Raw genomic sequence first — 13,346 nt, 5'->3', positions numbered from 1 at the left:
AATTATATCATTTGGCGCCACTGCATTAGGTTATAGTCCCAGAGATGTCTGCTCGGCTGTGTTCGATTATAATAAAATAAAACAAGATGATTGCAATTTTAGTTCATTTTTATTTCTTCCTATACTTGGTTCCAAATCAGTTTACTATGTCGATTCTTTAGATAACTTCATATCCAGATATCCACATGTTTGCCACCACGTGGGATATTATCTCCGTCAAAAATTCCATCTGGCAGTGTGACCGCTTGCTCGATTAGCATTTTCATTTATTCGATGTTTTATTTTAAATCTAAATTTCTTGTTTCCTTCAGCTTCACAGATATTTACCTTAAACATCCTGCCGCCCGGTTCTCGGCCAATCCCCTTTTGTGGTCGAGTGCCATCAGGAAGAGGACGATCATCATCATCAAAAACCAGCGGATCTGGCAACTGATGGTAACAAGGAAGATACCGTAGGATGGGGCCGATGGAGAGTCTAGTCCTTTCACCTACCAGCATACATGTCATATATATATATCCAGGGTGTTCAAACTTAAGCTTTCTGGTTTTGTTAAAATTCCGCACTGAGAAGTGCGTGAAAACCACCTTTGCAGATAAGTTTTCTATCCGGGGGGACACAAAGTGAGAGAATAATTATCGCTGTCAGCCGCCCAATTAACTAAGATAAAATAATTAACTTTTTAATGAGTGCAGCAAGCGGCCATGTTTGTATTGAAAAGTTGGAGGCAGTCGCTCTTATACGCAGTTGCATTTCGAAGAATCCTTCTAGCATGTCTGTCTCCCGATATATCCCGCTGCAAAGTTTAAATGCGCTTTGCATGATTACGCATGCAAGAGAGTGAGCACTGGCGCAAAATTCCTGCCCTATGTGCCGCGGCAGTTGTGTGCGACGATTTATCTAACAACTGGTCGAAGGCATAGACCAAGATGATAATGGTACCCTTTTGCTACCGGTTGGCGATAGTGAGCAGGGGCGTAGCCAGAAATTTTTTTCGGGGGGGAGGGGGGTTCAACCATACTTTTGTATGTTTGTGCGTGCGTTTGTATGTGTGCGTGTATATTTACGCAAGCAAAATTGAAAAATTTCGGGGGGGGGGGGGGTTGAATTCCCCAACCCCCCTCCCCCCTGCTACGCCCCTGATAGCGAGCAATTACTGCTCGTCACATCAGGGACGAACATTGCGCCGATTCTCACCGTCTTGCCTGCGTAATCATGCAAGCCGCAATTAAAGTTTGCAGCCGGATATCTCGGGGCACAGACATGCTAGAAAAGCGACTGCCTTCAACTTTTCAATACAAACACGCCCGCTTGCTGCACTCATTAAAAAGTTAATTATTTTATCTTAGTTAATTGGGCGGCTGACAGCGATAATTATTGTCTGACTTTGTGTCCCCATGGATGTATAACTTATCTGCAAAGGTGGTTTTCACGCAGCTCCCAGTGCTGAATTTTAACAAAACCAGAAAGCTTAACACTGAACCACCCGGTATAGTAGGGATGGAAAAAAACGCGAACAGTGCGGTATCTACATGTTTTGCTATTTCGCATTTCTTTTCGAGCGGTTGTAGCCTGGATGGCATTAAAGAGCCACTAGAGTCATCCATGGTACAATCAAGAACCATTCTAGCACATTTTTATTGCCACCAATGTCAGAGCGTGATGAAAACAGCGCGCCGCGCTGGTTCGCGTTTTTTTCCATTCCCCCTGTACATGCATTTTTCTGTGACTGAGAAGGCATAAGAAACTTCACGACCATTATTCTACATCATTTAATTTACAAGCAGCGGGTTATAATCATGCATATTAGCGCAACCGCTTGCTTGGTGGAGCATCAAGAGGAAGAGGAAATCAAAGTGCGGCGCCGCTCTCGCGGTGGTTAGTCGGCTGTTCCACCTACCGGCCGATTCGCGGCAACTGGCCCAACGGGGCACCCAAAATTTCCCCCGACTAAGAGGCTCGTTGCTGCCACAAAAGGCCGTGGAAAAATTGCCGAACTTCGTGCACATCTCCAACAACGGTCCTGCTCTGAAGTCAAGGTGAGCGAGTCTATATGCACGTGTCTCCAGATGTCACACGAACCGCGCCTCGCTTTGACGATCAACCCTTTTAAAAGCTGTTTCGTTCTGAATTCTCAGAGGATGCGGGGCTTGCTGTGCGAGTGTCGCATGCTGATGTTCTCGGGTGATCACGCGTAAGTGCTGAAGGACGATGGCAGCCCGTACCTACGTAGATGTCTGTCACACGTTTTTCTTAAAGATTATTCACACGATGCAGAATGCCCAACGTATATGCTCAAGAGCAGAGCAAAGCGGCGCCGGCGCACTGTACAGAGCTTCTTGCATTAAAGTCGCATGGCGTCTGTAGCACTAACTGACATGTTTATGCCGGTGCACACAACATCAAGTATAGGATCGACGGAACGCTACTGACGTAATTCATTGCTGTTTTTGAATGCATTGTATACTGCGACAGACTATCCAGGGCGACATACATGGAGTTCCTACTCTTAGTGGACTGCAGAAGAACTGACATTTGGGCGAGTTGGATTCCGTTGAAGGAGTTGGATTCCGTTAGTGGACTTATGTATACCTTTTCAACGAAGGCTCTCAGGCTGCTGCCATAATCTCCTCTGGGTTGTGGCAAATATGCATCACCCCCAAAAAGTGCACTGCCAAGGCAGTGACGTCAGCATGCGTCAGCCTTTGCACTCCCGTGCCACAGTCCAGAAAGGACGTGCTCCCACTCTCCGTCGAAAAGGTCTGTAAGCAGCGCAATATTCTATAGACACTAGTGTTCGTAAACCTGTAACTTTCCAATATTATGCAAAGCTAGAAATAAAAGCTACAATGTGTATAGTAAGGAATTAAGCTCAAGCGAAATACTAATAGGACAGCGGTTAATCTCACCTTTGACTCATCGCGTTCTCTTGTATTATTTTTTTTCCACGCCGGGTAGGTCCACTGTTTTATCCAACCTAAAATAGGCTGGCTGACAGTGATGATGATGATGATGATGAAAGTAAATTATATGAATAAATAAACAAATGCTTCTTCACCAGAAGTAAGCAAATATAGAACGTTCCCCGAACCAGGACGCTGTACGGTAACCCAAGTCTTCGTTTCACTTTACCATACACTCTAAATCATAACAGTATAAACAATCCAAATATTTTTGCAGCCTGTTTGAAAAACTTTAAGCCATATGTTATTAACGAACCTCGGTCTTCCTTTTGTTCGTCCAGATGAACATTGCCCTGGGAGCTTCACATTAGTTTTCTGTGGTTGAACGGCCATTCATTTTCTGTTTTCACTGTTTTCTGGTTTTCATTGTTTTTACTAGCCAAACGTTCGCTCGTTTTGATATTGTCACTTTGCAGTTCGCGTATGTGTTTCGCCTTTGAATGAGCACATGTTTCTGCTGCTATCTTTTCTTTTTTTTTTTTGTACGCGTACGTATATGTTGCGCCTTTGAATGTGCACACGTTTCTGCTGCTCTGTCCTTTTTCTTTTTTTGCTCTACTGGGCCTCGTGCACTTCTCAAGCTACCATTGTAGCTTTTCGCTCGAGGCCCATTTCCTGTATCTTTTCCTGGAATAAACATTCAAATACAAAGCTTGCCCAACTTGCCATTTTGGGAGGCTATCTGTGCTTCTTCGTTTATTTTGTTTATTGTTTTTAAAATGCCGCGGGGGTCTAGTTATTATGGTGCTTGACTGTTGACCCGATGGTGGCGGAATCGAATTCCGGCCGCGGCGGCCGCATTTCGATGGAGACGAAATGCTAAAGGCCCATGCTCTTAAATCCAGGTGCATGCACGTTAATAAATCCCAGGTGGTCGAAATTTCCAGAGCCCTACACTACGGCGCTTGTCATAATGGTGCCATGGTTTTAGGACGTAAAATCCCAACAGTTATTACTGTTGTTTTCATTCCTGGTACTCGCGTCTCGTTCGCAGCGGCTTTTCGGGGGCCCCTTGAGTCTGCTCCGGGACCGGTATGGCGTGGTTGTGCGACTGCGACGATGGCACGTCGGAAATGAACAGGGAGCAGCCCAGGCCGCAGCCGCAGCAGCAGCAGCAGCAGCAGCAGCAGCGCATGCAGGGCCAGATAGCCGCCGACCAGTTGCGCATGCCGCCTTCCGAGGGCGAGTTGGCGCCGGAGTTCTCGGGCCCGCGGCCGGTAATAACAAGCTCACCCCATCACCGCGTCTTTTATCTTTTCATCGACAGGGCGCCGCACGGTGTGTTCGCACAGCAGCGGCCATTATTCTCAGTCACGAGAGATAGACCTTCTACAGCGTACCGCGCGCTAAGGGCGGCCACAGGCGCGCCGCCATTTAACGCCTTTTGAAACGTTAGTAAGCCGACCGCGAGCGAAGGAAAAAGAAAATGGCCGAGGTTTACCTCGTCTAAACCTACTTACCTCGAGAGAAAGGTATGCTTGGCTTGGCTGTGCAAGGGGTATGTCCAAGGTGTTCATAAACCTTCTCCTGATCGCGTGGTACCGCAGCGGCGATGCTCCGAGCAAGCGATGCCTCTCCGCAGCGGATCACGGCTGCCGCACTTAGCGCTCCGGCGGCTCGAAGCCATTGCGACGCGATGAATGAGCTTGGCAGACTTAGCGTAGCAGAGGTTTCGCTCTTCGATGATTTTTCCTTCCTCCATGAAGCACACATCAACTGCTGCCTGCCGCACCAACAACGCTCCGCCGAGAGGCTGGTGATCGCTTAGTATAGTTTGTTTAAAACGTGCAAGAGCAGAAAGAAGACGTGTTTTGTCGTGAACTGCATAACTGCGTTGCAGACTTGAGGGTGTTAGCTGACGCTGTAAACGAACTTCATTTGTATCAGCCTGACCAGACGTGCCCATGTAAGCGACCGTTCGTCACGCGCACTTTTCCTCGAAAGCATAGCCAATTTCCGGCAATGACAGCGAGGATAACAGCGCCTGCGGCTACCAACGCAGCGTCGCTGCCGTTTCTGGCACAACATATCTCAAGATGTCTAACTTCGATAAGCTTCAAAATCAAAGTTGCGTACGCCAAGCACTGTAGCCTGACTTACTTAAGCAACTTGACTTTCCGTAGCTGCGAAGTCAAAGGAAAAGTAATGGGCAAGTACCGAGAGTTTTCTTTCTGCAGATATAGTCGAAGAGCAGGACCTTCGAGCGATCTCTCAGACGCATTTGTTTTCCACACGTGAGCACATTTGAACTTGCGCTGTAAGCAATAAGAAAACAATTACCAAAAATGACGAGGCCGGAATCGACCACCGCGGTCGAATGAAGGTCGCAAATAGGCATCTCTTCGCGAACGCACACGCGTTTATTCCTATACATATATGTTGCATCACACACAGTTGACGAGTACACGAACGAGGTAGTCTTACAAATATACAGATGTGTAGAGTAAATTAGCAAGGGCAAAATCAAATAATCTGTTACATTCCTCGCTTTCGGCCAGTAGGTTTACACACTACAAGATTAGAAGACAGAAGGGATAAGATAAAGCCGTATTCGTTACACTGCATTTGCAGCTTTAAACAAACATCTATGTCAGCTGGCCAATCACGGCTCGCCGTGGTGGCCGAAATAGCGGCTGTCTGAGCCGCACCTGCAGATGCGGCCGTTGCGAACAAGCGAGCAAGCGTCCATCAGAAGGCGCTCAATGGCAGGGGCCCGTCGCGCGACCAAATATGGCGGCGCCCGTGAGTGTAACGCTGCAGCCCAGAAAAGTCGGCATTGCACGCGATTGTCTCTCGGCAACGTAGTCTATTGTTATACAAGTGCAATCTTGGCACCTAATGGGTTCAGCTAGGATTGCTTCAAAATTTTAGGCCGGTGTAAAGGCAGATAAAGCTCGACAATCAGACAGATTTCTGTACGAACCATCATTCACACATGACAGGTCAGAGATCACCACGCCGGAGCTCCACACTATAAACTGAATAGCAATGTCCATGGCTGCGCAGGTTTGCTCACTGGGGACGCTTCCTGAGAAATTTGTGCGCTCCAAATTTAAGTAGCCGATTTGAGATGCATTTGACGGTGTCAGACATCGAGTGATTGTGTTCTGGTGGTTTTCAGGGATTGGAAGGTCAAAGCGAGTAAGTATTTCTCCCGTGAGTGGATTCCGAGTTAATGACGTCGCAAGTGTTTCAAGCAAAAGGGAAACATAATTAGTTGGCGTTAAAGCTATGGCACTAAATGTTACCTATACCTAAACAGGCCTACGTGTAACCAGCAACAGCAGCTGCATTTCTTATGCGCAAATATTTATGCACATTTTTCCGACGCTCATGTAAAAAGTCCAGTACTGAACATGCCATTAGTAGAAGACAACGGTACTCTTTAATAATATGTTTTGCCCACTGGCTGCGTCATCTTGCGGCGTTGAAGTTAACCAGTGCAAACAGAACCACTTGTTACAACTGTAGATCGATTTCTCTTAGTACCTGCTGTAATAATTAGCGTATGGATTAATAGTAAAATACATTGCTTTCAGTTGGTGATAACATTTGCTGCAAATGTGGGCTTCAATGGTGCACGTAGTTGCGAAGCATAGCAGCTAAGGCTCTGAGGGTCAAAATGCAGTGTCCCACTAAGAGTTGAACAATGAACGGTTTTGCGAAGTCACACACTGACATGAAAGAAAAATATTGTCGTCCACACGCTTGCAGTGCAAAGCTACCAGGAAATACATACATATCTGTCTGAACGAAAATATTCTAAGTTGACAGAATATCCTGGGGAAGGGCGAAGCAGCTTCGCTCTTTGACAAATCCGTGGGGATTTACTTGTATCTTCGTGCTGCAAATGAGTGAGTGACAATCTTTTTTCATCGATTTATCATCGGTAAGATTCAAATATTAGCGCATTCCTAGTGCCTATATGTGTACTGCAAATACACAATAGAAATTACAAGCCACAAGAGCATGGCTGTTTTTGCGCAATGAAATAACGAGGGAAGGGTCCAGGGAAGCGCAAACTTTCGACTATTTTCACAGTCGAAAGCTTGCGCTCCTCTGGACCCCTTCTTTCGTTATTTCATTGCGCAAAAACAGCCATACTCTTGTGGCTTGTAATTGAACATGAACCGACTAGTCCAGCAACGTGTACTTCTAAACATAATAGCACTGGCCCCCGTCGCTACTAACAGGCCAGCAGACTGTAACGTTACTGAGGGTTGCCTCGAACTGTTATTCAACAGACCCTTGATTCCAGAGATATGCTCGTAGAAACAGTTCGTAACGTGGCGGACACGATTATAGAAAAATGCGCCGCTCAGTGGCAGTTTGTTCTTGAGAAAGGGTAATTTTCTAAACCGCACCGCAGTTTCTTTTTTTTTTTTTTTTGAGCATTTCGCATACCTCTACCCAGGGTAGTTTCGAGCTTTACTTTGATAAGGACGCGAAATTACAGTGCCGTCATCTAAGATACTAAGATCTAAGATACTTAGATCTAAGATCTAAGACAACAGTCGTCTAAGATACTTTCATGCAGAATACAAACACTAGGCCTCGCAGATAAATTAAGGTGTACGCAGCCCTTGCTTTCAAGCCCTATAAGTGTTACTCCAGTTATAGTTGTCGAGGTAACGAACGCATGCACGCAGCCTTAACTTCAAATCGTTCTACGTAGCGTGTTCACACACAGCGCTGATAGCTGCAGGTCGGTGGAAAGACCATTGATCTAGGCAGCATATATGTGCACGTCATAGAATCAAAAGTCGGTTCTCACTGCAGAGTCGAGGAACCGTTGAATAGTTCTCGATTTGAATGAGTGCTGAGGCATTGAAAATGGGACATTATTTGAAATATTTCCTTGTAATGCAGTGTCGACGCTCTCCGAATACCCGATCGTGCGCCGTTTGCGAAGCGTAGCAGCTAATTTTCTGACCGCCGGAATGAAGTGCTAACAGTTGAGTAAAGAACGGTTTTGTGAAGTCAGACGCTGTAATGAAAGGGTGAATGGTCGTTGACCCGCTAGCAGCACAAACCTACTGGTAAATTCATACATAATTATCAGAAAGAAAAGCTTCTTAGTTTAGAGAAAATAATGGAGCAGGACGCAGCTGCTTTACTCTTTGAGAACTATGCGCGTATCTCCTTGCATCTTTGTGCTGTAAGCGGGTTGATGACATTTTTTTTCTTCATCAATTTATTACCGCTAAGTTTCAAATATTTGCGCATCCCTAGTGCCTATTTGTGTACAGCAAATTCACTATAGCACTGGCCACCGTCGCTACTAACAGGCCAGCTGACTGTAGCCGCACTGATATCTGCTTCGGAGTGAAGAGCTTTGAGTCCGAAGACATATTCGTATGAGTAGAAATGGTCCGTGAGATTGCGGACACGATAATAAAAAATGCGCCGGCAGTGGCAGTTAGTTCTTGAGAAAAACGAGTTTTTTTGTTTTTTTTTTAACCGAACCGCAGCTTTTTTTTCTTGGTGCATTTCGCATACCTCTACCCAGGGTAGTTTCGAGCTTTACTTCGATGAGGACGCAAAATTACGGTGCCATCATCGAGCCAAGAGAGCCTAGCTGCGGCTCACGGAAGAAAACCTCCTCCTCCGGCGACGTCATTCGCAGATCCGACCAGCTCGGCCAAGGGGCCGGAAAGACATCGTCTCGCGACTCGAGGAGTGGCGACAAGGGCAGCGTCAAGGGTGACGACAATGGACCAGAAATCGTAAAGTCACAGAGCAAAGGCAGTTCGAGCAGTTCGAGCAGTAGCCAGCACTACGACCAGCGATAAACGCAAACGCCGCAAGTCGCGCCGCAAGCATCGTCACCGCGACAGCGTGCTCTGCGGCTGCCCGATGTACGAGGTGGAAGTGATCAAGACAGTCGGAGCGGAAGCCCTGCGAGGAAAACAGCGACCTCTGCCGGGCTCCAAGCCCGGCATGCAGGTCGTCACCACCGAGACGGTCACCAAGCGCCTCTACACGTACAACATAGACATCGACCTGCCCGAAGGCGTGCGGATCAGTCCTCGGGGCAAGTTGGTCGAAGACCAGGGTGTGTCGGCCGAGAACGGTGCATACGACAACATGCAGCCGTACGGCGCCCAGCCCACCTATCAGTCACCTTATGGACAGGCATACTCACAACCTCAGCGGCCACAGCTGACGTACCAGCCACAGGATCAAATGGCGGCACCGGCGGAACGCTATATGCAAATTCAGCAGCAGAAGATTTCCACTAACGGTGGGAGGACCGCCATGATGCAGGTTTCCAGCTACGAGATGCTACCACGAAGGGAGGCGTCACCACCATTGATGTCGCAGAACTTGAGAGGCCAGATGCAGATCATTCGTCCCCAAAAAGTGGACTCACTCGTTTTTCAGTGCTTGTGCGGACATGACCGGGGCAAGAGAAAATCGACCACCACCACTACCAGCACTTCGTCTACCACGTCCCCCACTAACAGCAGCACCAAGACAAGCAGCAGCAGTCGCAAGAATGGAAGGAAAAGCAGTACCAGCAGTACGACTACCAAGACTAGCCAGAAGAAGGGAAATAAAAGCAGTACCAGCAGCACCAGCACGAAGACTAGCCAGAAGAAGAAAGGAAATAAAAGCAGTACCAGCACCACCACCACCAAGACTAGCCAGAAGAAGAAAGAAAATAAAAGCAGTACCAGCAGCACCAGTACCAAGACTAGCCAGAAAAACAAAGAAAATAACAGCAGTACCAGCAGTTCTAGCAGCAGCACCACCACCACCACCACCACTAATACAAGCACCTCATCGAGGCTCAAGAATAAGTGCAAGTCCGGTTTAGTACAGGTGGAGATACGCTGTGACAGGTGTAGACAGCGTAAGACGTACCTGGTCTGCAAGGAATGCTATAGCCGTCACAAGATAACAACTTGCAAGGATTGCAAGGCCCCTACGGTCAGGGAGTACATTCGGTATCCCTCTCAAAACGCCCTCGTTCGAATGGCTGGCCAAATCGTACCATGCAGGCCAGCACTACCGCCTCCACCTCCGCAAAGCTACCAGACGCAGCAGCAGCAGCTGCAGCCCTACGATAGAGACGACATGGTCGCAGCTCTATCTAACGCTAACGGCGCCTTGATAGTGTGTTGTAGCAGCAAGACAATGCTTCCTGTGAGCAACGCGGACGTTTATCGGGATCCTGGCGCAGCGTACGGTCAGGGGCCCATAACGACCAACTTTGTGGTAGGAATTGTGAGCGCAAGCGACAATAAGGAGAGTTCCAGCACTTCCTCCTCGACTACCACGACGTCCTCGAGCACATACCCTACGGCCAAGTCGGGTGGCAAGAGCCGAACGCGTTCCTGTGATAAAAAGCGCTCGCGCTAATCCCGTGCATCGAGCCGGACTATGCGATCCTCACTTGAGGCCTTCCTCACGTCTGTTTGAATATGATTTGTGCTACGCACTGTACGCCACCAAGATTTCTATGATGAGAACGATTGGATAAAGTGTGTAAGCCTCTAATCCGTCTGTGAAATTAAGTGGTGACTTCTGACGGAAACGCCTGTTGCTTCTTCTTCAAATCTATGAAGAACAAGAAAAACAATCAAAGCAGGGAAAAGCACACATAGCTGCACAGTGGCAAAGCTGTTTTGAGAGAGTATATTACCGTACATGGTTTGTGTGTGAGCAGTCACTGTCACAGTCAGCGTTGATGCAGCTGTTTAATTTAACCTTGTGAATTACAGACTGAACCAGCATATCCCTATCCCTCCTTTCCTTTCGTATTGATACACAACACACATTCGTGCGAACAGTCGTCTAAGATACTTTCATGCAGATTACAAACACTACGCCTCGCAGATAAATCAAGGTGTACGCAGCCCTTGCTTTCAATCCCTATAGGTGTCACTCCAGTCATAGTTGTCGGGGTAACGAACGCATGCAAGCAGCCTTAACTTCAAATCGTTTTACGCAGCGTGTTCACACACAGCGCTGGTAGCTGCAGGTCGGTGGAAAGACCATTGATCTAGGCAGCATATATGTGCACGTCGTAGAATCAAAAGTTGGTTCTGACTGCAGAGTCGAGGAACCGTGAATAGTTCTCGATTTGAATGAGTGCTGAGGCATTGAAAATGGGACATTATTTGTTTCCTTGTAATGCAGTGTCGACGCTCTCCGAATACCCGATCGTGCGCCGTTTGCGAAGCGTAGCAGCTAATTTTCTGACCGCCGAAATGAAGTGCTAACAGTTGACTAAAAAACGGTTTTGTGAAGTCAGACGCTGTAATGAAAGGGTGAGTGGTCGTCGACCCACTAGCAGCACAAACCTACAGGTAAATTCATACATATTTATCGGAAAGAAAAGCTTCTTAGTTTAGAGAAAATACTGGAGCAGGACGCACCTGCTTTACTCTTTGAGAACTCTGTGCGCGTCTCCTTGTATCTTTGGGTTGTAAGCAGGTTGATGACATTTTTTTTTCATCGATTTATTACCGCTAAGTTTCAAATATGTGCGCATCCCTAGTGCCTATTTGTGTACAGCAAATGCACTATAGCACTGGCCACCGTCGCTACTAACAGGCCAGCTGACTGTAGCCACACTGATATCTGCTTCGGAGTGAAGAGCTCTGAGTCCGAAGATATGTTCGTATGAGTAGAAATGGTCCGTGAGATTGCGGACACGATAATAAAAAATGCGCCGGCAGTGGCAGTTAGTTCTTGAGAAAAATGAGTTTTTGTTTTTAACCGTTTTTTTAAATCGAAAGGACTGCAACGATAATAAAAATGCACCGGCAGTGGTAGTTAGTTCTTGAGAAAAAGGAGTTTTTGTTTTTTTTAACCGCACCGCAGCTTCTTTTTTGGTGCATTTCGCATACCTCTACCCAGGGTAGCTTCGAGATTTACTTCGATGAGGACGCAAAATTACGGTGCCATCATCGAGCCGAGAGAGCCTAGCAGCGGCTCTCGGAAGAAAACCTCCTCTTCCGGTGACGTCATTCGCAGATCCGACCAGCCCGGCCAAGGGACCGGAAATACATCGTCTCGCGACTCGAGGAGGAGCGACAAGGGCAACGTCAGGGGTGACGAGAAGGGGCCGATAATCGTACAGTCAGACAGTAAAAGCAGCTCGAGCAGTTCGAGCAGTACGAGCACTGCGACCAGCAGGAAACAGAAACGCCGCAAGTCCCGCCGCAAGCATCGTCAGCGTGACAGCGGGCCCTGCTGCTGCCCGATGTACGAAGTGGAGGTAATCAAGGCAGCCGGAGCGGAAGCCCTGCGAGGAAAACAGCGAAGGCAGCCCGGCATGCAGGGTGTTGCCACCGAGACCGAGAACGGTGCGTACGACAACATGATACAGCCGAACGGTGCCAGGTCCACCTATCAGTCACCTTATGGACAAGGATATTCACAACCTCAGCGGCCACAGCTGACGTACTCGCCACGGGACCAAATGGGGGCACCGGCGGAACGCTATATGCAAATTCAGCAGCAACAGATTTCCACTAACGGTGGGAGGACCGCCATGATGCAGGTTTCCAGCTGCGAGATGCTGCCACGCAGGGAGGCGTCACCACCATTGATGTCGCAGAACTTGAGAGGCCAGATGCAGATCATTCGTCCCCAAAAAGTGGACTCACTCGTTTTTCAGTGCTTGTGCGGACATTACCAGGGCAAGAGAAAATCGACCACCACCACCACCACTACCAGCACGTCGTCTACCACGTCCCCCACTAACACCAGCACCAAGACAACCAAGACAAGCAGCAGCAGTCACATGAAGAAAGGAAATAAAAGCAGTACCAGCAGCAGCAGCACCAAGACCAGCCAGAAGAAGAAAGGAAATAAAAGCAGTACCAGCAGCAGCAGCACCAAGACTGGTCAGAAGAAGAAAGGAAATAAAATCAGTACTAGCAGCACCAGTACCAGGACTAGCCAGAAAAACAAAGAAAAGAAAAGCAGTGCCAGCACTTCAAGCAGCAGCAGCAGTACCACTAGTAAAAGCACATCATCGAAGCTCAAGAAGCAGTGCGAGTTCGGCTTCGTACAGGTGCAGATACTTTGCGACAGGTGTGGGCAGCGTAAGACGTACCTGGTCTGTATGGAATGCTATGACCTTCACAAGATAACAACTTGCAAGGATTGCAAGGGCGCGGCGCTCAGAGAGTACAGTGGGTATCCCTCGCAAAACGCCCTCGTTCGCGTGGCTGGCCAAATGGTTGCATACAGGCCAGCACTACCGCCTCCATCTCCTCCTCCGCAGACCTACCAGCCGCAGCAGCCGCTGCAGCTGTACGGTGGAGACGATATAGTCGGAGCTCTATCCAACGCTAACGCCGCCTTGATAGTGTGTTGTAGCAGCAATGCAATGCTTCCCTTGAGCAATGCGGGCGTTTATCAAGATC

This window comes from Rhipicephalus sanguineus, chromosome 5 (assembly GCF_013339695.2).
Source record: "Rhipicephalus sanguineus isolate Rsan-2018 chromosome 5, BIME_Rsan_1.4, whole genome shotgun sequence".
Taxonomy (NCBI): Eukaryota; Metazoa; Arthropoda; class Arachnida; order Ixodida; family Ixodidae; genus Rhipicephalus; species Rhipicephalus sanguineus.
Note: the sequence above shows the minus strand (reverse complement) of the source record.